Source organism: Tenrec ecaudatus, chromosome 1 (assembly GCF_050624435.1).
Source record: "Tenrec ecaudatus isolate mTenEca1 chromosome 1, mTenEca1.hap1, whole genome shotgun sequence".
NCBI classification, from domain to species: domain Eukaryota; kingdom Metazoa; phylum Chordata; class Mammalia; order Afrosoricida; family Tenrecidae; genus Tenrec; species Tenrec ecaudatus.
In genome coordinates, this window is record NC_134530.1 from 184,755,806 (window position 1) to 184,783,175 (window position 27,370).

The 27,370-nt window shown below is 41.0% G+C and overlaps 1 protein-coding gene and 1 long non-coding RNA gene across 5 annotated transcripts in view; one reads left to right on the plus strand and one right to left on the minus strand.

The window, feature by feature from the left end:
- DNM3 (dynamin 3) overlaps positions 1 to 27,370 on the plus strand; it is a 701,664-nt gene that overhangs the window by 367,346 nt on the left and 306,948 nt on the right. The gene's annotated exons all lie outside the window — the stretch shown is intronic.
- LOC142462784 (uncharacterized) lies at positions 8,631 to 15,112 on the minus strand. Its single transcript, XR_012787278.1, has 2 exons — positions 14,417 to 15,112; positions 8,631 to 12,297 (listed from the first exon to the last, which is right to left on the minus strand). It is a non-coding gene; the product is annotated as an uncharacterized LOC142462784 (long non-coding RNA).

Genomic DNA, 27,370 nt, shown 5'->3' on the forward strand with positions numbered 1-27,370 from the left:
GATTAATGACATCGATGCCCGGTTAATAAGTCGATCTGGAGTTGTTGCTCTGGCATCTGACTCAGATGCCAGCTTTTGAAGATGTCTATATCGTGCTTCTCCTAGCGAGTTGCAAATAATTGTTAATACACAGACCTTTACCTTTGAGAATTTGACATCTATGCAAAAGCTTCGGTTATGATAATTATGGATTTCTGGCTCATGTTAGATGTTACTAATTTTGGTCCTGTGACTTATTGCTCCTTTAAATCTGATTGCTACAAAAGTGTTAAAAAAAAAGTCACGTCAGTCTTGCAGAGCCATTAAAGTGCTATCAAAGTGATGTTGCTGGAGTTGAGGGGGCATGATGCAAATTATTAAACTATGTTTTATAAATGTTAAGAGCTGTGGTCTAACCCAAGAAGTTTCTGGTAAGAATGCTTTATGATAGCAAAAATACCTAAGAGGTGAGATTGTTTCCATTTTATTTTATTTGGCACTAAAGGGCACATTTCTCTGGTCAAAAAGCATTTTCTATTATGGTGAAATAGCTTCTGTGGAAGCATTACAATGTTTCTATGTCAATTCTTGATGGAAAAGTTTCAGGTTCATTCCCCATATGGTTTATACATGTAGTATATTTAAGAGATATTGTATGCATGATTGTTTGATTTGCCATTAAATTTTCAACGAGGGAAATCAAATACTATAAAAATGTCTAAATTCCTCTTGAGAAGTTTTTATTTAAAATATTATATCATAATTTTCATGGGCCTCAGTCAAAAGTGGGATTGCTTGTTGCAAAAATGTGAGAGGTGGCGATGGTTTTGCTCCCGTGCTGACTGCTGAGATAACTGTGTTCTGTGTGAGGCGCTAATGTAAGAGACCCCAACTTCAAGAGCCCCGAGACCTTCCTAGGTTAGAAAAAAATTAAAAACCAGGAACTACATGATCTCCTGGGTGTCCGGTTGCCCTGTGAAATCTTCTCTAAGAAACAGTTTGCTTCCAAAGATTCAGAAGATCATTTATGGACATTTCTGTGAATTTACCAGGGTTTCCCCGTTATTTTAGGGAAAAGCTTTTGATTGAGGAATCATAGCATGAACAGCTAGTGTTTTACATCTATTAAATAAGTCCTGTAATCCTTATTACCGCCCTAATTGAAAATACTTTGATCTGCGCTTTTCAAATGAGGAAACTATTAGCCCCATTTGATAAGCCATTTCTATGGGACTCATTTTATTTTACTGAAGAACCCTTAGTATCGGTGATGATAAGGAGCTTCCCATGGTTGCCTGCTAGTTTGATGGCAAATCAGGGGTTCCATCCTAGGCTGGCTGGCTCTGGCTCCAAAGTCTATTCCCTTGGGGAGAATTGTTCCATGAAGAACCACAACAGTAGGGGTGCCAGAAGTTGTCCAAGGGACCGTGGTCTCCCAAAGGTCCCAGACTTCTCAGCATTTACCTGCTCCAGGTTTTTGTACTATAGCCCATAATCCAGGATAAAGTGTAGGTATGTGCTTTGTAGCCCCTTGAATCATTCCAGGCCCACCTTCACCTTCTACCCACCCAAAGAGTGGCATCAACCACTTCGGACAACCCTGTGCTAGAATATGTGGATTGGCTATGACTGATTGCCAGTACTCGAGCAAGGTGCTTCCTTTCGCTCTCTTCAGGAGTTGCACTTATCAAACGGGATCTTTGCTCACTAGATTATCTCAAGGGGAAGCTTCTAGGCTTCTAGGAAGTCACACATTAACAGGTGTGCTAATGAATTTTTAAGATATTACACCGATATAGTAACTCTTAGTATTATGAGTAATGCTATCCAGACTACCACTGGAGTGCCATTCTTTGACCCATTTGTATTCTAATTTCCTAATTTTTGGCAGTTTGTGTTGTGAGATAGATATGTGAGATAGTGAGGTTTTCAGGAGAGAATGGGTTGTAGAGTTCAGACAATAAGAAAATGCTCAGATCTCGTGACTTCAGTAAGACTTTCCATGCTGTCTCTCCTTCAACCTATGATTATTCCTACCCCTTAACCAAATACTAGAGTTGGTGATGCCCAAAGGCATGGTTTCCTTTCTGATCTGGGAGTAATACTGACAAGACAATCCTGTATAATAATTTTAAGCTAGAGCTGGAACAGTGGTAATAGTAAGTCTCCAAGAATTTCTCCTACTTTCTTCTGTATTCTTAATGGGCCCTAGTTATGCTACCCTTGAATTTTGAACAGGTTCATGAACCTTCTTCAATGTCTGCAACAACTATTTGGACCAGTGCTCTATATAATAATTATGTTATTTGTAATATTTTGGATAGGTGAGCTTAGTGGAAGGTTTCCACCCATGTCTCAGGCAATGATATATCTCCACATATTATCCCCAAGGAGTCTTCATAATAACAATGTAGTTGTGGTAGACATAATTAATCTGTCTACCTGACTATATGTACTATCCTCTAATATCACTCCAAGATTAGTGCTTCCTGCAACACATTAAGAAATAGAACATCTTTCACAAAGTTGGACAGTTTATAACTTATCATCAAGGGGACTTTTCCATGCTTGACCATATTTCAAGATCATGCTGTGGTAACCCAGACACTGGAATTTCCAATGTGAATGGCCCTGAGAGCCTTGCTAGTGACTGCATGGATTCCATCTTTTCCTTCCCAAGGGCATCCTGTCGAGGTACACATCCCTGTGCCTGTGTGGCCACGGCATAGCTGTTGGTGGACTGAGAACAAAGTTTGGACAGGGAACTTCATATGTCCCCATGTACACCTAGTGATCTGGAACGGATGGTATTCCTGGAAACATTGATTTCTGCCTAAATAATAGGACATGGCTATTTATAGTAATTTACTAAGGATTTGAGAGAAGCAAGAGAGAAATTGAAACAAACTCAAATAGGTTGTTAGAGATCGCTGTACATAACAATATTAGCCAGTGGACCCTCTACTTAGATGTCCTTGAAAGCTTTACCCTCAACTGGTTCAGCCCAACAAGAGCACATTAGCTTCTTTCTTTCCATGTCCCATCTCCCTTCAATACTGTTCATCTGAATTGTCTCAGCTCAAGGCATGTCTCACTCTATTATATAGAACAACTCAGGTCTCCTCACCATATGGTCCAATCTCCACTGCAGGTTTATCTTTGCACATTCAAACTGACCAAAACGCCCAGCCAAACCAAATAACCTATTTAACAAGATGGTCCCGTCTTACTACACCTCTTTCACTCATTAATGGCAACTTTTGATCTGAATGAACTTGATGATGGTGGTCATCATCATCATCATCATCATGTTTAATGTTTGTTATGTATAGTCTACCAGACACTGAGCTAAGTCAGTCTTTATTTACGTTCTACATTTTAGAGGTGGAAATTGAGTTTCAAAGAAATCAATAACACCATCATTAGTCACCGAAGGATTGTGAAGCATATAACTCAAAATTGAGGGAGGGGTTAGTATCAGAGGCTCAAGTCTGAGAATCTGGTTTGCATAAGGCTATGGATGACAGAGGAAGCCCACGATTCATTGGTAGAACTATACAGGAAATAAGCTTCTGGCAAACTCCCTCCATGCACAGTGAAGGAGAGGAGGAAAGGGGTCTCTAAACGGAGTGCATTGGAGAGTTGAGTAGAGAAGGTCGAAGGCAGAACCTGACTTGAACAGTTACAGCTTGTCAGCAGATTCCCCTAGGATGCATGCTGGATCAGCTATGGTTTCCAAAATCTGAAGTATTGGGGGGTTGTATTGATTTGTTTGGTTTTTGATTGTACATATTAAGGGGTATGCCAGGAGTGTTGCATCATTGGGGTCACCCTCTTGAAGTTGCAGTATGATGAACCTATAGACTCAGCAAGTGGAATGAGGCTTCTGAGGGGAGGGGGACACAGAGGAGGTGGTGGGTTGAAGGGGTAACCACGTCAAGGGGTCGCTATAGAAAAAGAATGTTTGGAAACTGATTGTGGTCGCGAATGTACAATTATGCTGGACACGATTGAGTTGTAGAATGATTTGACATATGTATTAATCCCATTAATCAAACAGTAATGATAACTTGGGCAGCGGCTAGGTGTTAGTGCGTGTGTCGTTAGCCACCTGAACATTTTCCTGCTAATGTTTCCTGGGAACCCTGCTCTGTACCAGGCATTATGCTAGTCACCGAGAAATTTGCCATACTTGCCCTCATGGTAGAGCGTTTCTACTGGAGAAATCATATGAACCAACAAGGAAACCTAGCCTATGCTGATTAGCAGCCATGAAGACAATCAAACCTGCAGTATGTTTGACTTCGTGTCTGGGGTGAGGAGTCACGGTGAGAAGGCTTTAAATTGAATGGTCAAAGACAGTCTGTGTCAACATCCAAGACAGGATTGAGCCTGATGATTCTAAGGAGCAGAATTAAAGTCACTGTGCCTGGGACGGAGAGACAAAGACGTGACCTCCAAGGACGTGACCTCCAAGGACAGGATATTTAAGTTTTTGAAGCTGGAGAATCACCTGACCAAATTGGTACTTTTAGAGATCTCTTTGAGTGCCTGGTGAAGAAGAGTAAGAGGCAAACCTGGCCTGGGAGTCCTTTAAAAGCTACTGTGGTGGTGTAGGGAATTGAGGATAGCAGTTTGGGCTAGAGTGATTTAAGGGAAATTGATAGACAAGGGTGGATTCAAGAGATTTTTCAGAAGGTGGAGGTGGATATAACTTTGTTTCCATGTTCTGAATGTCACATGAGGGTAAGCCCCTGGAGGCCAGAAACCTTTGTCTTATTTCCTGTTTTACCACCAGTGGCCACAGTACTGATCGGGATACTAAGTAACTGCTGTTTATGTGAATATTAGATGGAGTAAATAAACAAATTCTGGTGCCAGGCCAATTCATTACATCTTGGTGTCTCAAGTACCTAAGTGAAATGACTGAACTAAAGGGAAACTTACCATTATCTAATATGGAATATCTTGATACTTTCCTCATCTGAAGATTAAGGGAATTTTTTCCTTCTGATTTAATAAATTTGAAATCCTAGATTAAAGATGATTTTAGTAGAATTTTAGTTGCACAATGCTATTTGGTGTAAATGATTTGCACTGCACTACTCGCCCAATGGCTGGAGGTTTGAAATCTCCTAGTAGTGCCATGTCGGGAGCACTCATGGTATAGTGGGCTACGTGTTGTGTTGTCAACCTCGACATCAGCAGTTCAAACCTACCAGCTGGTCCGCAGGATAAAGGCGAGGCATTTTGCTCCTGGAAAGATTCACAACTTCAGAAACCCAAAGGGGCAGTTTTAGTCTCTCCTTCACAGTTGCTATATATTAGAACCAACTAGATGGTTGTGGGTTAGCTGTGCTGCAGGAGAAAGGCCTGGCTTTCATTTCTAAAGGTCACAGCTCAACACGGTCTATGGCACACAGCTCTATTCTGTAACATGGAGGGTCACCAGGAGTTGGAATTGACAGCTGTTTTTTTTCTTTCCTTCCCTACATGCCATAGAGGTGTTTTTGCACACCTATTGGGAGAAATTTAGAAAAGGTCAAGAAGTAGAGATAACACGTGAGCTGTCATTTCAAAAGGATTTGGGTTCTAAGTAATTTTGCTTTACTACTCTAAAAATTAAATTTGGGAAAAAGTGATATTTCTTTAAAATATATCTTAAACATTAATTTTTAAATGGGATAATCTGACACAAGGATAATAGAGCATATATATATATATATATATATATATATATATATATATATATATATGAAATGTGTTAATCTCATCTCCTAAGAGAGACGATTATACCCTCATTGGTGTATAATAACAACACATCTCGTGGCTGTCCTGTCGATTCCAACTCCTAACAACCCTGTCATTAAAAATAGGACTGCTCCTTCGGGTTGCCAGGACTACAAATGCTCATGGGGACAGATGCCTCATCTTTCTTCCATGGAGTGGTCCGTGGGTTTGAACTACCTTGTGTTTAGCAGCTAGTGCTTAATCCATTATGCCACCAGACTCCTTGATAGTAAATATTTCTTTTCTATAATCTAACCCAAAGACTGAAGTTATCATTGGACACTCACAGGAAAGACAGACGAATGCACACAGAAGCATCCCCAGTGGAAATATACAATTGGACACTGCTGAAGGAGCCCTGGTCACATTGCCGTTAAAGCAGCCAGTGGCCAAGCGGTGAAGGGTGGGTGCTTTAGCCCACTCAACTGGAAACCCTATGGGGCGGGTTTAATCTGTCCGTAGGCTCCGTATGAGTCAGAGTCAACTCTACAGCCAGCAGGAGAAAAGGGTTGTTTGGTTTTTTGTTTTGCTTTGATGCTATTGAAGAAAATCCAAAATCTGCATTGAAACAAGGACATTTTTTGGACTCTTAAAATTATAGGCTTCATTTTTGTGGGTTGAAATGTTTGGATAACTTGATAAGGAGATTATATAATTCCCTTATAGGGATATTTACTTGGAATTGTTTTTGTGTAGCCGTAAGAGATGACGCATGTGACTTGGGCCCTAGGAAACAAAAGGACAGCTGTACCTCCGGATGGCCACAGTTTTGAGACCAAGAAGTTATAGAAATCTTCAGCTCTCGTTCCATGTTCATTTATGCTTCCAAATCCCACATACTTCCTGTTGGAACAGCACCTCCCTTTGATGGAGGGTCGCAGAAGTGACACCGTGGGCACTGTTCATATTTGTTTTGAGCTGTTGTACTCAGAACATGGGCCTTTGAGGGGAGAAGCCCTAATCAATATTGAACTTTAATCTGTTTATGTTACTTTAAATTCTTCACGATCATAGCTACGCATTTTGCACATATGCAAACTATCAAACATCATGTGTTTAAATATAGGATGATTTCAAACCAACATTTTTATAATCTGACATTACCCAAAGATTTATCATTTTGGAATTAAATATTGTTTGGTAAGCCCTAACAACAAATGCTATTGTACACTAATTTATTAAAAATACATATAGCTCTAACAGGGTGTCCTACTCAAAATGTTGATGCTGGAAGAAGCGTACACTTTGCTAACCTCTCTCCGAAGTGTAAAGTTTTAAAGTTGTCCTTTATCTAATGCATTAAAAATAAAACGACGAAGTAGTTTCAAGCAGTTTTGAGAGCAAAGGAAAAAAACTCCTAAAGGGAAGTTGTTTAACTCAGGTTTTAAAGGAAAGTTATTTGTAGCTTTCTCCTGATGTGATTCATGGAGTATGACTGGGCTGCTGCCTAGCTTTTCCTGTGGAGGTTGGGGGATGGAGCAGTCTGTTGCACGCTCTGACTTGACCATTGCTTCATCCCGTGTCCTAGCGACCCTGTTGCGGAACTGCATGGCCAGCTCTGATGGAATGATTCCATATGTTGGGTCCTGTAGGCAGTGTTCGTAGCAGGCTGTAGAAAGCCTTTTAAATTGGGTGGTACTGTGTAAATATTCTGTTAAGACATTTTTACATCGTCTTCCTGTTTATATTTTATGTGTTGCACAGTATTATCTAGGATCTTATACGCTACCCTTGGGATTTTTTATTTAAGGTAGAAAACTGCACTGTGCAATGTGTTTTCCACAAGTGTATTTTAGCAGATTTCCTTAAGCCCAGATAGGTAGGCGCAACATTGTTTATCATAGTTTTACTTCATGTTTTCCTCCATCACTATGTTTTCATTTCTTTCTAAAAACCCTGCAATATTTAGTTGGGTTAAAATATCATAGAATCATAGCAGTTTTGAACCTCACGAGGCTCTTAATCCTAAGACTAAATCTTTTATTTTTTTTAAAAGTGAAATCTCTGAATAAAAATAGCTTACTTTAGTCTAAAACATACACTTGAAATGTTTCATTATTAAATTTTTAAGAAAATATATGCGCAGTTTTGGATAGTTCTGTTACATTTTTTAAAAATTAGGCTGACTAGAATCTTTCCAAGAAAAAAAATTTTTTTTAATACTGAAATTTCAAAACAGGTCAGAATTGAACATTTTTCTGTTTACCCATCTCCCCAGTGGCTAAGGTATTCAGATACGATAGGCTTGATCATGTCGCCTAGTTCATGGTGATTATATTGAAATCTTGACATTTCCTCAGAAGAGCTGACAAAAATATTCACTGCATATTCATCGATCTTCATGTTCTTTTTGGAATCATTGTCTCCAGTTTGAATGTGTTCTGGGGATAGTGCGCATGTCCCAAGCGGATGTAGTGAACTCCACCCTACAACTATCATATCTTACTTAAAGAGCGACATCATAGTGCATGTGCGTATCCTTTAAGGTGTCAATCTTTTAATTGCAACTTTCCATGTTATCAACACAGTAGGAACTCCTCTGTAATCCATTTGGAAATTATGTTGGAAATAAATATTCTCTTCACTATATTTGGCCCAGACTGACAATTTAGTGACTCAACATAAATGATTCTCTGGGATCGCATCCATCCCCCTTTGGGCTTTCTTCTCTTCTTTTGAAGGAAAAAGCAATGGGGGAGAAAACTACACTTAGCTTATTTCTTTCCTGCCAAGCATCAGTCTAAAGACTGATTTTTGTTATCTAAATGATGAAGTACTGCAAAACTGAGTACAATAAACAAAGGTCAAGGCTAGTGCTTTATCGACAACAGCTAGGAAAAGAGAACTATAGAAAGCACAGGAACATTTTCAGAAATGGGTTTTATTATATTTCATAGGCACCACTCACTTTACTTTGGGGTGGGTTTCAATATTTGAATAAAAATAAATGATAAAATAATAATAACACATATACGTTAAGTATTCAGTCAACAGATGAAAACCCCAGCCCCCGCCCTCCCCATTTTGTTTGTAGCTCTTGGTGTAGATGCTATGGTGGGGGCTGCTCTCTTTCAATGGCTGGCTGTCATTCAGGCTGGGTTGTCATGTGACTGCCTGTCTGTGCCTGCTGTACAGGTGAGCGGATGTTCTGCACAGCAAGTGTAGACAGGCAGACACATGACAACTCCGTCCAGCCAGGCCCTTGGTTCCTTCAGGTTTCCTTTGCTCATGGCCAGACACACTCAGTCTGGTTTCCAGTTTGGGTGATTTGGGAGGGGAAAGGGGAAGGGAGAAAAACACACAATTGAATTAAACATTAAAACATTCTAGAACTAAAAACAAGTTAGACTTTTGGCTTTATTCAGAAAGTGCTCTTATACATATGATCCAAAGGAGCTAACATGGATAACTGGCAAGACAGAAAATTCCCATTGGCATTTTGAGGGGGAAGGGAAAAGCAGATTAAAAACAAGGTTTATTCTTAAACCGATTCATATTATTACGGGCCCATGTGTAGTCAGAGTTCAGAGGAAAAACCAGATGTTTTTCCTCTTCACGTAAGCTCTGCATTTTTTAATACTGAAGTTAAAGATAAAGACTGTGTTTATACATGTTTCTTGTAAGAGATAAGTACCACAACCTTGTCTATGAAAAAGAAACTTATCATTTACATGAAATAGAAGCCATGTTTCAAAATAATTAATGAACCTAAAGCATTTGGTGACCCAGCCGGCCGACTTCAGTATCTGGGGCTTCCATAATTGGTTTGCTCAGAGATATATTTTTAGCATTACTTCATTAACAACAAAGAAGTCATGTAAATTTCTATTTTCTTTGTGAAGTTTCTAAGTATGGAAGGGAAAACCAAATAAAAAGCAGCTGGGAGCTTAATTTAATACCTCTAAATTAACTGCAGGGCTAGGTCATGAATCATAAGGCATCAAGTCGAGGGCTACCCACAGGATGCTCAGAATGCATTTGGGGCATTGTTAGTAGGTGACAGTATAAAAAGTACAACCTTAAACACAGAAAACATAGCTTCATTTCATATTAAAAAATTAAAACCAGACGCTTTAGAAAATTTCCTTAAACTTCATACAAAGAAGAATTAATGGTGTTAAATATACAGATATAAATTTTCATTCTGGTAAATAAAGAATAATTCTACTGTTATTTTAATATAAGTTAATGTTTCACACCCATGGAAGTAGTTAACAAACTCCCTTGCCCTTTCCAAAAATGAAATATTCAAAGTTAAAATTCTAATAAGTGGAATTTCTTAAAATACATTTTACAAATGTATAATTATATATATCTTATACACACAAACACAGAAACAGGTATATTATCCAGGGTATATACACTTAGAAATGTTTTTTAAAACCTTAGATGAAACACATAGCTTGTTATTTACCTTTAATTGTAAAATTCTGATATAAATAGCAAAGAAGTTTTATAGAAAGCAAAATAGTTTTTGAAGACTGAGTAAATGACTCTTTTCTACAACAGTGACCTTTTATGCAATGGTTAGATTTGGGAAAGTTTTAATAAAAAGTTAATAAGTTCAATTTTCTCTTCATTTATTTAACTTTAAGAAAACAAATGTCTAATTCTCTTTGGGGCCATCACTTCTGAATCGACAAACTGTTGGGATTTTTTTTCTTGACAGAATCAAAATCATCAGTAAACTTGGCTGCTCTTTAGATAATCACAAGTTCAGAGTTTTCAAGGAAAAAAAAACACAAAAACACCTAAAATACTATTTTATTATTGTTGCCGTCACTATAGAGTGATTCACTCACAAGAATATATTAAGGGAAGTTAAATATTATTATAATTCGGTATAGTTTTCCCTCGCTCTCCCATAAATAATCTGATCCAGTTAACTCTCTCAATTTTAGGAATGATGCATGCAACCTGAAAAGTTAAAAGAAATATTTGTGAGTGCATATGTTATTCTTTAATGTGAAACTTTCATTAGACCAAGATCTCCAAAAATTTTGTTCCTGAAAATCATAACTATTTTATAGAGGAAAAAAGTCTTGTTTTGAAAAATGATTGTTCTACTCACAAAGCTTTTGAATGATATATGCTTCTGATAAGACTTCAAAAACAATTGTAGTCAATATATGGTTTACCCATAATTCATAGTTAGGTTGAACCTACACCTAAACTTGTTAAAATGAGGAAAGGATGAGAAATCTTTAAGTTTTCTTTCTATTTATAGCTCCTAAAATGCTAGATAAAACTTGACAGTTATTTCCATATCACATACCATGTAACTATCAGTGTGGTTATTACACCTTGTGTCTTCTTCTTCTTCTTTTTGTATTTTATTTCTTAAGGAGAAAAATAGCAAGAAAATAGTGATTTCAAAGTCCTCTGCCACAAAAAGTAAACCTATGTTTTTCCAGTTAACAGGCTGTCTTGGTTGAGTCAGGGGATCTAAAGCCCAGGCTTAATTATTTTTCTCATTTATCTCTCTGTCCGTACTTTACTAAAACAGATAGAGAAGTAGCCTTCCCAAGAGATGTTCAAGCCATCGGCAAATTTATATCTACATACTTTTCAGGTCACCAACTTAAAATGAGATTTGAGTTTAAAAGTTTCTCTCTCGAATTCAGGAATGACCAGTGTCCTCTCAGGTTAAAAGCTGACCTTTGTGTTATTTTAAAGTAGAGCTGCTGCGTGGTGGCCTCTCAGTGATTACTTGAAAGTCATTGTCACAGAGTGGGCATGGCTGTCTTGAGGGAAAAGGAAAGTGGGTGATTTGGAAGAAGAGATTCTCTGTGGAGAAACGGAAAGCTTTGGCCTCTTTCGTGAGGATGCATGCTAATGGATAAGTGATTTTTTTATACATTACCAAGAAGTACTTTCTTTTGGTATCCTTTATCCGTGTAAAATTTCAGCCAAAAGAATGGGCGGAAATACCTTCCATTCGATATGTATGCCTGCATTCTTTCCCACAGAGTGGAACGCTTGGGTGGTCTATAGACAAGAGGTGGTAGTAGACACAGTATATTTTGCTCTTTTGAAAACATATTATCTGGGCCAATAGCCTGAGTGCCAAGCAGGAAAGACATTAAACCTGTTGACTAATTGCTGGAAAGTGATCGGTGTGAAATTCTGTCTTATTGTAAATAAATTTTCTTTGATTGTAAAGTCTATGGATCAAAAACCACAACAGGCTTGGACATGTGTGTCGCTGTTTGATTCTGCTCCTCGTCCAGTGGCGAGATGACAGTGTCGAAGCTAAGACTGAATTGTCTGTCTTTGAGATGGCAGGGCAGACATCCTCCTCTTACCCAGTCTCCCATCTGACTCTCTCACCATCCATACACTGGAACCCAGCAACTTCCTCTCTGTGGCCATGTGCACGGTTTCATTTTAATACCCATTCTTACCATCACATCCAGGGGCACTTTCAGTAGAAGATGTTGACTAGGTCCCTCTGGACTAGAATCCATGATTCCTAAAATATTTGTATATCTCCTTACGAAGTAATAGCAAGAGATAATTGAACATTACCTGGAAATAGATAAGGTTATTTTTCATTGTGTGTGCAAAATATTGGCCCATGTACCCGCGTGTAGGGGATCCAGCTGGCTGCATTTGGCAGCGATTGATAAGGAGAAACCTTACTTTTGGCGTTTCCTTTGCCCCACACTTCAACAAGAATCGCTAGGGCTTGCATCTGTTGCCCCAGAGAAGGGCTGGCACTGCGTGACCGCGTTCCAGTCAAGCATGTGCAGTGACTCGCGGGCTTCCCCGTTACAAACTAATTCTTATCTTTTTCCCCCTGTACGTTTGCCAGAAACACCCGTGCGCTCCTCTACCTCCAGACTGAAAGTTATGCTGAGGAAGCGCACAGGACCCACAGGGCTTAGTTCCGTTGAAATGAAAAGACCATGGAATCGAAGAACGACGTTTAAATGAATACATGAACTGAAAGCAAGTTATACAATTCAATCATTTCTAAAGACTAAAAACAGAAAACCGAAGCAGTCTTAAACATTACCAAAGCACCATACAATTTATCTTCCTTCTTTAGTAATTTTTATCAATTAATAAAATGTATGTTTAAAAGAAAAAAACACACCCATAAGTGAGCCAATAGGGTTTTTAAAGTTTTTCTATAATAAAGAAATTATATAGCTGTTTAAAAATATCACTTGTACTTGCAAAAAATAATTCATGTAGAAGACGCCAAGTCATAATACAAAAGATGACTTTATTGTATTATCCAAGTGGAGAAGATTGCTACATTTCTCCTTATTTTCTTCCACATTTTCCTAAAGGCAATACATTCATTAGAAAAGTCATAAGCTCTTTAAAAACGTTTTGGGATAATCAGAAGGCTAATTAAAAAAATTTTTAAACAAAAGTTTTGATGAGTGAGTTCAGAGAATTGGGAAAAGAAGACTATGTTCAAACTGTCGCACTATGTCGCACTATCAAATTTATTCAGGAAGCACAGTAGCTTTGAGGAGCTTAAAGAAAGACAAAGAGATTATATTCATTTTTCACTAAAAGCCTATGGTGCAGATGTTTTCATTGTTTGAGGGGAGAGGCAAATGGGGGGGAGGGAATTTAGGGGTAAGGCAGTAACATTTTTCCAGCACTTATCTTTAAGGGCCCCACCACTCGAGTTAGCCCAGATCCTCCTGCACCCCAGACTTTTGTTTCCAGTTCTCTCTACGGGGATTTCATTCAGCTTGAGGGTTGCCTCCCTGCCACCTTCCTCCCCCTTTCCTACCCTCTTTCACCTCCCGGATGCCTGGAAAGGGACCAAAGAAAACTTCGGCCTTCGTTTACAAATTCCTTTTTTATCAACGGGATGCTAGACAGAGTAACTTATCATTTCAAATGTCCCGAGGAAGTTAAAGAAGAGAACAATGAGGGACAGACACGCTGGTCCCATTGACCAACAGCCATCACCCACTCTGGGGTTTTATTTTCATCCTAATTCACATACATATATAGGTGGGTGGATAGATAGAAGACATAGATAGATAGATAGATAGATAGATAGATAGATAGATAGATAGATAGATAGATAGATAGATAGATAGAGTGAGTTCTAAGATAAAGGCTTCGCTTTCTAGAGTGACCAATTTGATGGCTCCAGGAGGCCTGCATGGGCTCTCCTCTTTAGCCAAGCCCCATCTGCATTGGCTGGTTGGCAAAAACTTGGCAGGACCTCCTTTTCTTGTTACATACTATCATCACTGGTATTTATACTATGAAAGTAACATTTCGGGAAAGCGCTACCCATACAGCATTTTAAAAAGAGCAGGAATCCTTTACTTTGATCTATAATGGGCTCAACCCCACGGCGTTCAAAGCGATATGCCCGCCATCATTCAAACTTGTTTCCCAGTCTCTGATGTACTCCTTCCGAGCTAGCCTCGTTAAATGCTTCTTAAATGTCTGCAGCGATGTTTCTCATGTGTCACTTCGACCTGGGAAAAACCTTTCCTTTGGAAGAAGTACTTGAATGAACACACAATCTTCAGAAATCAAATGCCAAAGTGTGAATTGCTAGCTAGCACCCGTCCTGCATTAAATACATCTCTATTTCGGTTTCTCGCCCATCTGAAAGCCAGTCCCCGGCCACACACCTCGGGAACAGTCAGCAGGGCCTTACCCGCAGGTGGTCTCTGGAGCAGTCCTTTCACTGACGTGTCTGCCAGGGTTCCTTGGTCCCTGGTGTGCAAACCCTGTGAAGAAAAACACTGGGTATGAGATTCAGTCAAAAACGAGCAAACAGCGGGCTTCTCCTGGCCAACAGCACAATTTGTCCCCGGCGCTGCGCGGCGTTGCTCTGCCTTGCCCAGTCTAACCAATGTGCAGACTACTGTACAACGGCATTGTCCTGAACAGGTAGTCTGAACACTGGGGCGACGGAGCAGGATCTCCCGAAGCTTCCAGCTACCGACTCAGTCCTCTCCCGGTCTTTGGGAAAAGCCTCCCTTCCTGCACCGCGGGCTGCGTTCGGCCAACCCCCCTGAACTCCGCCGCACTGTCGGAGACACACTCGAGGGCTGTGATTTCCAGTCTTGACGTGGCACATTTGCTGCAGTCTGGGGAACTGGCAATGAATTTAGGACCAGGAAAGGGGGAGGGCTGGGCTGGCGAGGCCATATATGGGATGATGTCACCCTGGGGAGGTTTGGGTATGCGCTGTGCCGCAGGAGAGACCGCTAGAATCGCCTGCTCTCAGACATGGGTCTGTGCATAAAATGGTACCAGATGTTTTAGTGTAATGTTAAGCAGTCATTTCATCTTCAGGCCAGATTTCTGTTCTTTTCTTTCTTTTTTTTTCAACCGGGCAGGAAGTGGGCCCCAGTATGGAAAAGCTGTAAAAAAAAAAAAAAAAAGTCAAGATGTACAGTTATGCTGTGGCCAGCTGAAAGTGAGTTAGTGTTGAAGTACAAATTTGCTGTCCGGTCCAGGCTAGCAAAGTAATTGGGAGATAGAGGGGAGATAAAAAAGTAAACAGAGTCCGAAGGCTGGAAGTCAGGGCTCATTTGGAAATCTTTTTTGAGCCTTCCTGTGGTACTTTATTTTCTGGTATTCCGCTCGTCAAAAAGGGCAGATAAGTTCTCTCCCCCCACCCCCACCCCCACTCTTTCCCTCCTCCTCCTCCTCCTCCTTGTCTCTTGGATCTGTCAGCGGCTTGCAGGCTGCTCTAGACTTGAACAGTAATTATAGCAACTTCCTGAAAGTGAAGCCCCATGAAAAGTCTGGAGACATGTTCTTTGTCATGGCCTCTACATGAGTAATTAGTTCCACATGTGGCCTTCCTCGTTTCCCTCAGTGAGTTTGGCCAGCTCTGTGAAGCCCTGCTATAGCTTGACCTACAGAAACTTTAAAGTTTTCATTTCTAGCATCTCCTATGAAATAACGACTCTGGTCTCCTCAGAATTGCCTCTGATGGATCCATGCTGCATTGTGTCTCAGAGATAATTCCTGATTCTGTTTTAATATTTTTGTTTTGTTTGGGTGAGATTCTTATGCTTCATTATGTTTTAATTTTATATCTCTGCTTAACTAAATCTGTGAAATTTGCCAAGTCCTGCTTGACCAGAGGTTATACGCTATCAGCCCACTGGAATCTACTTTCTTTCGCCTGTTGTTGCTGTTTTCAATTATATATGCTGTTGAATATTCAAAATATACAGTTCTCTGGCTTTCCCTCCACAGAATTCTGATTAAAGAGCTGCCTCAAACAAGGGCTTGATTAATTGCCCTCCTAGAGATCAAAATGTGAGAAAATTCCTAGGTAGCTTCCAAATTTAATTTGAGCAGCCAAACTAAGGGAGTTAGCATTCTTGAAGGAATTACGGCCCAAGCATTTCATTTCTTACTGGTCTCTGAAATACATTTTGGAAGTAGGAAAAAAAGCTCACCTCTTTTATACCCATTGGGTTGAATATTTCGAGGAGAGAGCCATCTTACCATTTGCTTGTCCCGAAATGGATTCTCTTAAATTAGAGTACCACCACAGAGGAGGACTTCACAAGGTCTGACAAGCCCTGGTTACCTTAGGGGAAGATTAAATAAGAAAAGGGGGACAAAAGAATAAAAGACTATCTGGCAGTTTAAGAAGGAACAAAGAGAGTAGCACTAGGCACTTCATTCACACACTGATTTAAATCATCAGTGAAAATCGGAGAGATTGTTCCAGCTCACAGTACTTCGCTTCCATACTTCCGTCCTTAGGGCTTATTCCATAGTGCTGAAGTCCACCAAGTGTGACTCAAGCCCTGCCTGTCCCTCCTCCTCCCAGCCTTGCTGAGTAACACTGGAAATCTGTGTGACTAAATACATTTTAATAGTCTGAGTACATGTGGCCACCAATTATGTCTTTTTTTTAAGGGTTACAAATTTATGTAGACTTCTTTTCAGGGGATATCTATCGCTGGAAAAGGACATCATGCTTGGCAAGTTAGGGAGGCAGCAAGAAGAGCAAGATCCTCACCAGTGACACAGTGGGTGCAGCCGTGGCTCAAACCTGGGGACCATGGTGCGGGTGGTGCAGGACTGGCAGCGTTCTTCTCTTGCTATAAGTATGAACCTACTTGATACTGCCTACCAACAACCAGTATCTGCGGATATGTTTTCCGCTCTCCGCAAAGGGTGGGAGATTGGAACCCAGCCACTCCTTGGAGAAAGGTGTGGCAGTCTGGGTCTGTTGCAGTCGCTTGGAAACCCTATGGGGCAGCTGTGCTCTGCCCAGTGGTGTTGCCGAGAGTGAAATCAGCTTGGTACAAGTAAGTGTCATGGCTCAGTCAGCTCTGTGTGTGTAATCATCAGCGGAGCTGCTGGGCCACAGTAGTCAGCTAGCAGTGCGACACTGTACGTGCGAACGTAACGTTGCCATAGGTTGCGAATCCCTTTTATTCAACTCTCTTGGAAATTGTTGGTAAGACAAATACAAGATATTCTGATCAAACTGCTCCATGATTTCATTTTCTTCCAAACATCTATCCTTCTCAAAAGAGAGCCCTGGGAGTGCAAAGGTTAAGTGCTTGCCTGCTAACTGGAAGGCTGGTAGTTCTAACCTGCCAGAGAAAAGTACTAATGATCTGCTCTCTTGAGGCTTAAAACTCATGCCATTGAGTTGACGCCGACTCACAGCGACCCGATAGGAAGGGACAGAACTGTCCCCTGTTGGTTTCTGAGACTGTAACTCTTCTCTGGAGTAGAAAGCTCATCTTTCTCCTGCAGAGCACCAGGAGTGTTTGTTTGTTTTGAACTGCTGCCCTTGTGGTTAACAGCCGAGTACATAACCCACTGTTACCAGCCTGGGAAATGATTACAGCCCAGGAAATCCTATTAGACAGTTCCATTGGGCTTATGAATTGGTATCAGCTTGATGACACACCATCACCACGACAACATATGAGGAAGGTCAAAAAGTATTGTGACCAGAGGTCCAATTTATTCCAAACAAAACGCGTTCAACATGTCTCTGCCATCCATAGGCGCTGCAGACAAGTTTCTCAGTAATAAATTTGTCATGGTCTCATCAGACTGCCTACAAAAGGTTCAAGGAAACAGTGGCTTCTGAGAGAATCTGTTGGGCTAATAAAACATCAAGGCATAGAGGTGTGTACAGCAGCTTATGGCAACTAATTTTTGGCATTCCAAAATGGTAATGCCATTTTGGTAGATTTCCCCCAAAAGGACACGGGACAATTACGGGGCTGAGCATGAGGAGGTGTAAAGGAAAAGGTTAGCGTCTTTGATGAGAAAAAGGCCAGGAGTGTTGAGCCAAGGCATTGTTTTCCATCATGACAACGCGCCCGCTCATGCTTCAAGGAGAGCGAGGGCTGTCTGACAAGCGTTTCATTGGGAAGCATCGCCTCATTCACCCACAGCCCTGATCTTGCCCCTTCAGACTTCTTTTTGTTTCCCAAAGTCAAAGAACATTTAAAAGGAGCATGATTTGGGTCCCTCAAGTGTGCAAACACTGCCATGTAGATATGCTGCAAATCAGAGGGCGGAATTCTTACTCATAGCAACCCGATGTAGGCTTTCTGAGACTCGGTCTTCACAGAGGTAGGGCAGGAGCATCTTTTCCCACAAAATGGCTGATGGCTTTGAGCTGCTGACCACGTGGGTAGTAGCCCAGTGGTTTAGAGAATCCTTTGGGGGAAAGGGTGAGAAAAGTGGAAATACCACCCCAGAAGCATATAGACTAGATGGAAGCAATAGCTTCATATTTTGATATTTTTACTCTAACAGCTTCTATGCTTTTGTGGCAATTTGTTGACTTGCCCTTGTACTTTCTCAAATGGTCCTACCTACACCAAATAAAGTTTTGTGGTGTTTTATTCAAGGGACTGAAATTTATACTTATCTTACTGCTTTTAGAGCCTCCTAGTGATTTTTCCTGACAGAGATAGCCATTGTTGATATCCCCTTATCACCTAGGCCTGTCTCCTTTGGGTTTGAGTTGGCAAAATGTTTTAGGGTTAACTCTCCTGGGTGGTAACTTTGAACCACTAACTGAATAGTCGGAGGTCTGAGTCCACCCAGTCTAACCTGAGTGTGAGTTTTAGAAAAGAGGTTTGGTTAAATACTCCCCAAAATCCAGCCTGCCACCAGTCTGCTGTCTTCAAATAATTCAACCCCGATTTCCTGGGAGCCCCGGTAACTCGAACCCAGTCAGCCACCATGCAGAGGGACGATCTGGCCATCTGGTCCCATAAAGCTTACTGCCTGGAAAACCCCTACTCACATGAGGTCCTTAGCAGAAAGGGTCACCTCAACGGCACTAACAATACTCACGGGCCAGCGCTCCCACCAGGAACTGGGCATATAAATATTAGTTAGATCTGATTCCTGCCCTCGGGGAGTTTATACTTCATCTGACTCGTAGCAACTGTACAGGATGAAGTAGAAGCACCACACGGGGTGTAAATCTTTACAGAGCAGACCGCCATATCTTTTGGAGCCACTGAGCCATGGGGGTGTTTTGAACTACTGACATTTTGGTTTGTGGCAGAGTGCTGAACCACGGCACCATCGGGGCTTCTTTTTATAAAGTGGCATTGTTCTCATAACGATGTGAGGGCTGCAGGGTTATTAAATACATGGAAACCAAAGTTAAGAAGCAGCAGACTTTCTTTTGTGGCACTAACATTATTTAACATGATTTTTTAAATTAAAAAAGAGACTGATTGGACAGAGTGCATTTTCAAACCCACAGATAGTTTTTGCTCTATTTTAAAATGCTATGGAAAGGAAAGACTGCTTCCGTGGGTTATCGTTCCCAAGCTTGGCAAATGTTGGTGACTTTAGATTTTCTCAAACAAAAATTAGGACTGAGACCTGCTTCCGTTTGGAATACTGCAGCTACATCTACAGTGACAGAGTCATTACTGTTTATGATTAGAAGATTTTGTGTTATCCAGGTGTGCGTATTTTAGGTAACATTCGTCTAGCTTTAAGATGTTTGAGGGTTGTCACAAGATTAGGAAACAGGCATCAGAAAAGTTCAGACAACACAGAAAATTTGCAAAGAGAAAGTTCCCTTCTAACAACTTGACCTTTTCCGCCCACATCCACAGAAATAAATTAATGGATAATAGTTGGTGTGATCCATTAGAAAAATCCTCTCTAATACAACATGTTATTGTCATAACTGGTATGGGGGTATTGTCGTTATCCTCATGTCATTGATGATGAAATCAAGGTTCTGAGAAGTTAGGTATATGGCTTTGTGAGATTGTGTGACAGAAGTTAGCTCATCCCCCTTGATTTAAATGTCAGTGCTTAGAAGCGTCTTGTCAACCTACAAAGACAATTTTGTTTTGTTTCTACCAGATTCTTTTAGCACTTATATTTTCTGTCATGGATTTGGTAATTAAAATCTGGTGTCCTCTCATAATTTAGTAATGAATCCCTATATTTACTATTTAATATATCACATATTTGCATTTTTCTTACCAAATAAGAGTATAAGTTAATTGTAGGTAGGGTCAGTAGCTTTACATTTTGTTTTATTAGCTCATACTAGGATATTCAAGGACTTCTGGTGGTGCTTTTGAATAGACACTGGACTGTGAACTACAAAGTCAGTGGTTCAAACCTACCAGCAGCTCCAGCAGCGAAAGATGCCACTGTCTGCTCCCATGCAGAATCACAGACACTCGATAGAGGGCTACTGTGCGTCAGAACTGACTCGTTGCCAGTGGGATTATTCCGCGGTGTTCAATCTGCTGTCGGAAGACCGAGTAAATAAAAAGCCCCAGATCTGGGGTTTGTGATAAACCCCGAATCAGGGAAAACATTCAATAATTCGTATGTTCATATTTTGAATCTCAACTGGACAGCCGTACAATTTTGCCATGTACAAGTATCACATTGCACTATTCTTTTTGTAAACACTATGAACATTGGGCCAACCATATCTCCTTGCTTATTTTTGGCTTTTTAATCTCTGGAAACATCCTGTGTAGCTGCTGGTCACATGATCTTGTGTGAAAAGCGGGGTCTGACCATATGAGGGTGTTTCCTCTCTTACGGTTTTCTCCTTTCCTCAGGCTGTAGCTGAGACAAAAGTCTAGATGACCCCGTGCATTCGTGACTGAGGAGAGGTAGCCTTACTTAGCTGGGCACAATGTTGTGCGGGTTCGCACTTTCGGTGTGTGGGACCTGGAGGGGCCGCAGCCCTCCAGTCGGCAGCATGACGAGTCACAGCGAGCTCTCTTCTTCCCTTTCCCTGACTCGGAAAGGGCTGCCTTCAGGGTCGCCCCAATGGACGCGTCTTCTTAAGCTAGGACGTAGCATCAGACGCTGGAAAACAGGGCGATATTTCAAGGGCGTTTGAAGATTTTCCTTCGATGACTGCAAAAGAAATTAAATTAGCACAGCTGTAAATCATAAACCCGGTGCAATTGATTTTACAATCTTTATTCACACGTGTCTTGCTCCTCTCGCCTCGAGAATTTCCATGGCAGAGGCTGCTGCTTCGAAATCAGCCCCCTCACCAAAAGCAGTGCTCCTTTTCTGAGCCTCTTTCCTCAAGCCGCTGGAGGGAGCTGCTGTTGAGGCTGCCCTAACCACTGGTGCGCACGGCAGCTTCTTCTCCCTCCGGTAACACAGTACATGCGCAGGCAAACCTTACAACTCGACGCCATTGCAGTCACACGAAGGTAAATATTTGATTTAGGACTCTAGTAACATCGAAGCGCTGTCTTGACATCTTTGGGGGAAGGCAGAGCAAACGGAGTTGGGGAATTGGTGCTGGCCTCTTCTGGCCAGCCGAAGGGAGCGCACACTGGGAATCCCACTGGCCCGGCTGCTTCCACCCCCCAAAGCTGGGGACCATTCTGAGCGAGACTGCCTTGGAATCCCGTGCTCAAATCAGACTGTTCCCTTGGACGAGCGAAACATGGTGCCCCTCGGTTACTGGCGATCTTAGAACATTCGCTCCTGATGGCTTTTGACATCACCAATATTTTATTTCCCCAGTGCTATTCTGAAATGAACACACATGATATCAAACAGGAAAATTAAAAAGGTATGTGTGTCACATAAAGACACAGAAGCCATTCTTTCCCAAGGGCAGTGAAAGCCCCCCTCCCCCCCCTTTGGCTGTGGGTCCAAGTAAAGCATCTTGGCTCCGTGTATGAGGGGACACTTTGGCTCGGCCTGGCAGTGATACAATTATGCTGTAGGCAATTGGAGAAACCCCTAGTCTGTTGGGTACAGTGTTGGATCACTAACTGCCAGGTTGGCAGTTCAAACCCACCAGTTGCTCTGAGTTAGAGCAGGAGGCTATCTGATCCTGTGAAGCGTTCCGGTCTCAAAACCCTGTCTGGGGTCAATATGAGTAGACATTGACTTGATGGCAGTGGAGTGTTGAGGTTTTGGAAGTCTGTAAATGATGACAGGTATGTTTATACAATACTCACCATATTCGCCACATTTTCTTTAAGACAGCATCCTCTGAGATATGCAAAAATTAAAGGGGGGAGGGAGCTTGGTGGCTGCTTCGAAACAACCAGTGGTTCCTTGAGAGGAAGACGAGGGTTATCTGTAGCAGTCAGTGCTGACTCCTAATGCCCACAGTCCAGCGAGTAACCCCCGTGTCACTGCGTCTCCTTTTTATTGCCTAGGAACCCCTGTGTCTATGGCTCCTCTGGTTAGTTGTGTAGCTGTGTATGATGTAGGCACCTTTAACTGGCTGGTTTCTCACTTCTGTGCATTCTCCCCAGAAGTTACCCACATGCCCTGGGTTACAAGATCCTATTAAAGCATTCTATTTATTAAAACCCTATTCATCATAGGCATTTGCTTTACTTTTATCTATAAAGATAAGCAATTACCATTTAAACTGGTGCATGTTGAAAGGTCATTTACATGTTACAAACAAGCATTAATCTTAAGTATCTTTTAAAGCACTTACATCATTTGAGTATTAATCATCCCCAAACGGCTTTATTCTGCCTTGCAGGTCAGATTACACAACTTCATTGACCCTTAGGACCACAGTGTGCAAAAAACTTGAGATAGAGGGAGGGGTGCCTTTTCCCATCTTCAAGGTTTGGTTTGGGGTGCTTAATACTTTTCAGTTATTTCAGGGGTTCGTCTCAGGTAGGCCCTGTGCGAGGCTAGCATTTCTCACGCTTGATATAATTCAGCTCAACAACACTGGAAGGTAAGATTTCTGTGGATTTACAGGTAAAGAGACTCACAGAGGCATGGGGTAGTGTAAAGGGTCCAGAGCTAGGCTGCCTGACTACTTGCACCATCCATTGTTATGTGGTGGCAAATTATCTAACTATTCTGAGCACGACTTCCCTCCTCTGACCAGAGGGGCTTTTTCATGAGAATCAAAAGGGTTAATGTGTGAGAAGAGTTTGGAATAGGGTGTGGCTCAGACCCCTGGGGGCTGCTTTGAGGAGCCCCACTCCATCCCCCCCCATCCCCTGCCCTGTTCTCTGTTACTGGCCTAGATTCAAACCAGGCCCAGCGAACTCCACAGCCCAACTAAAAGCAAATGCTGCCAAGGGATAAACTGTATCAACTTTTCATAGTATTTCTAATATTGGGTAAATCAATCATATACGTGTAAAACAAGTAAAAATTGTGGTGAACACCTGATTCTGAAAGAGACATAACAAGGTCACTTTTTGAAAACCGTAGTGGGAGCAGACTTAAAAGACCCTTTTGGAGAAACTCTTCAAAAAGACAATAATCATTCTTCCCCCAACTTTATCTATTTTTATTATAGTTTTTGGAGGTATACTATTACTATTATTACTATGCAGTTTCATGTATGAGTGTGTAGTTGTTTATGAGTATGTGTATATACACAGGTGTATATATATTTTCAGTACACCAGAATTTCTATATTAGTATTATAAACATCAAAAGCAACCCTGTTCCCTTTTGAAAGTGCTATACTGAAAGCTAAAGAAGTATGGGTGTATGTACATTTCTGCCATCTTCTTAAAAATTGTGCCCTGAGAGCTTTACAGCAACAGTTGAAGGTTGACAAGGGAACAGGAAGGAAGGAAATGGCAATGGCGTTGTAACTTTGTAAATGCAGCAGTTTAAAGGATTAACTTCTACAGGCCTGGAGCTACCACTGATTGCACACACACACACACACACACACACGCACACACACACACACACAGTGTCCCCTTGGTTCCTTTTCTTTGGGAAGAGGTACTTTACTTTTTGTCTTCTACTGCGTGCACAATAGCTTTCCTCTAATACAATTTTCAATTTTACTTTCTTTCCATTTTACTCTAGTTCCTGTCCCCCCTCCCCCAAGAAAAAAGTAGCCTTAGATTTCATTGGTTAGAATGAATTAGGATTACTTTGAAAATAATGGCTTATTGGGCTTAATACTCATACATTAAAAAAATTAACTGCTAAGAGATTTTGACCTCCCTGGAAATGCTTGGGGTGTTTCAGGTGCCCCTTGCTCAGTGTGCGCACCGACCACTAGAGTGGGTGCTGGGAGCTCAACTTCACTGCGGTAGGCATCTGAGGTGCCTCATGGAATTATTCCTGAGAAACTTAGTAATGACTTTTTAATTTTAATTTTCCAAAGTTTCTGAGAAGAGAAAACAAGAGCCAGGAAAAGCGGTATAAAGAGAAGCCTTCTGACTTTTCCACAACCGTGGTGTCTCCTGGCAGTAGTGGAGCCAGTTTGAGGATAGCGAACTCCTCCCCTGTTTTTCTGATTCAGTCCATGGTGAAATGGACTACATTGCAAATGGGTGATTTTTGAAAAATGGAATTCCTCGTTATTTTTAACCTTTAACAAATTTTTTTTAAAAAGTAGAAAGCCAATAGATTTTCCAGTAAATAGTGCCATGTCTGTTTTATAAATCAACCTTAATTTTAGTTCCACCTTTGCCTTCAGATAAGAAAATAATTGGTATTGGTTACCTAGTAATGTTAATACTGGTTAGGATGGATCCAATTGTTAATGTCAATTCTAGCCTTATTTTATTATGGTTTAATTTGGATTTGCTTTGATTGTGTATGGGTATGCACACTCTGCTGGGTGAATCTCTCTTCTGTTGCATCCCTAGATCACTCTGATGCGTTCATACTGTGTATATCTATACACAGTGTTCTGAGTACCCCACATTGTCCACTTTCAGACTGCTGTGCCCACATTCAATGTTGGAGAGTTTCAGTGAAGTTTTTTGGGTATGTGCATGCTGACATAAACAGGAAAGACCCTATTAAAAACTGTACTAAGTATGTAACATAATTTTTATAGTATGCTCCCTGTTGAATGTTCATGTATGTATAGTATGCCTGTGAAATGGGAGTTTTAAGTCAACAATGAAAAATGAAAGTCTTGTGGCTCCTAGTATAGAAAAGTATTGTGATTAGTATTTGTACAGATTTAACGATTTGTTATTTCAAAAATTTTATATTCCTTTACTTTCCACTTCATTGAAGCTAAATTAAACCTTTTCTTTCCCTGATACAGCTGAGGTATTTCTTGTAGTCGGTAGTGGAAGAATCCCTGCAGCAGAGGTAGTTGAGAGGCCTGATCGTATGCATGCTTTGGAAAGCATTTTACAGTAACTTGTATGACAACAATGTGGTGGATTCCCCTGTCACTGTCTCAGGACAGGTAATTAGGGTGCTATAGCAGAGACCTTTGTTGTCCCTTGTGTAGTGGTTACCAGTTGGGCAAACTGCAAGGTCAGCAGCTTGAAACCACCAGCCTTCCCATGGGAGAAAGTTGAGGCTTTCTACTCTCATAAAGAGTTACAGTCTCGGAAACTCACAGGAAGTTCTACAGGGTCACTATGAACTGATATCCACTTGATGGCAGTGAGTTTGGGTTTTGGAGTTTGGATGAGTAAAAAAAGTAGGAGCAGAGATTATTAAATAAACTAGTGATTTTGTCAAAGAGTAGTAAGATGTGTTAACTACTCATGCCATACCACCATCAAGTTGTCAGAAAGTATTCTGAAAACTAGGCTTATAACTTTTATTTATTAGTCTCTTCCTCTTTCCTATTACTCTGTCTCCCTTCTCTGCTACTCTGCTCAGTGAGAGCGTCTCCATAAACTTTGCTCTCTTCTAACACTTTCTTCATTCTTCCTGGCCTTCTTATCGCTCCTCCTATTTCTTTTATTCCTTTGCTTTCTCCATCGGAATACAGAGTAGGCCTTGAAGTACCAGGAAAAACATTTTCTAGATTTTTAAGCAAGATTTTACTGTTGCTTCTTAAGTGTTAAATCAGATGGATTTAACCTTACGTAATGCACCACTTAAAAGAAAGCTAACAAACAACTCTCAAACTAAATGTGAACTTTAAAAAAATCCTGAGCCAATGGCTTATATAGGTGTGCATGCGTGTGAATAAGTACACACATATACACAGACATATATAAATATTTATTAACTATTAATATTATTTATTAAGCCTGGGGTGAAATTTTCACACAGTCACTACAGATCAAGTCTCTGCAGAATCTCTCCTCTTTTTTTTTCTGCCAGCATCAGCATTGGCCTTTGCTGCCCTCCTGCTTCTCTGTGTTTATCTTACTGTTTTCATAAAGTCTTTCTCTTTTCATAGGGGCCATGACTTGCAAGTCTGTGTTGGGTTCATTTTTCTTTCCATAATCCAAGGAACCATAAATCACGCTGAAGCCATTTGTCTTGCCGCCACCAGAATGGGTTCGAAATCCAAACACAGTAATGACATCTGGTGTGGTCTTGCATATGTTGGCTAGTTTCCCCTGGATTTCGTTCTTAAGTTCTGTTATCTTGCCAGAGTCAAGGACATCAATGAGCATTTGTTTCCTCTGAAGTAGTTAGCTGGTCATGAACTTCCTGGTCTGGGTAGTTACAGTGATAGCAGTAACAGTCAGGGGGGAAATGGCAACTGTATACATGGACCTCACCAGGTGGACTGCACAGGGATCAGACTGACTACATCTACAGCAGGCGACAATGAAGAAGTTCAATACCATTTGCCAAAACAAGGCCAGGGCCAATTGTACAACAGACCATCAATTTTTCACATGCAAGTTAAGGCTGAAGTTGAAGAAAATTAAGACAAGTTCACAAGAACCATATATGACCTTGAGTATGCCCCCTAAATTTAGAGACCATCTCCAGAATGGATTTGGCACATTCAACAGTGCTTCCGCCATATTGCATCGGGCAGATCTTTTTGCAAGACCTTTCTAAAGCGTGACTGAGCAAAGGTATCACTTTGAGCACTGAAGTGCTCCTGACTCGAGCCATGGCATTTTCTGTTGCCCCAAGTGCAGGTAAAAGCAGTGCAGTAAATAAGGAGGAACACAGAAGCCTGGATGTAGTTTAGTCATGGGAGTGGTTAAGAATATTGAAATTACCACAGATGGCCAGAATAATGAACAAATCTACCTTGGATGAAGTCCCTTTTGAGTGCCTATTGGAAGTGAGAGTGAGGAGATTTTGTTTCCATGTAGCCCATATTTACCTCATTATCTATTCCTTATATTTGTCCACAACTGTCTTGAAAGAAGTACAGCAAGGATGGTGTGACTTCATCTCATGTACTTTGGTCATGTTGTCAAAAGAGACCAGTCCCTGCAGAAGGGCATCAGGC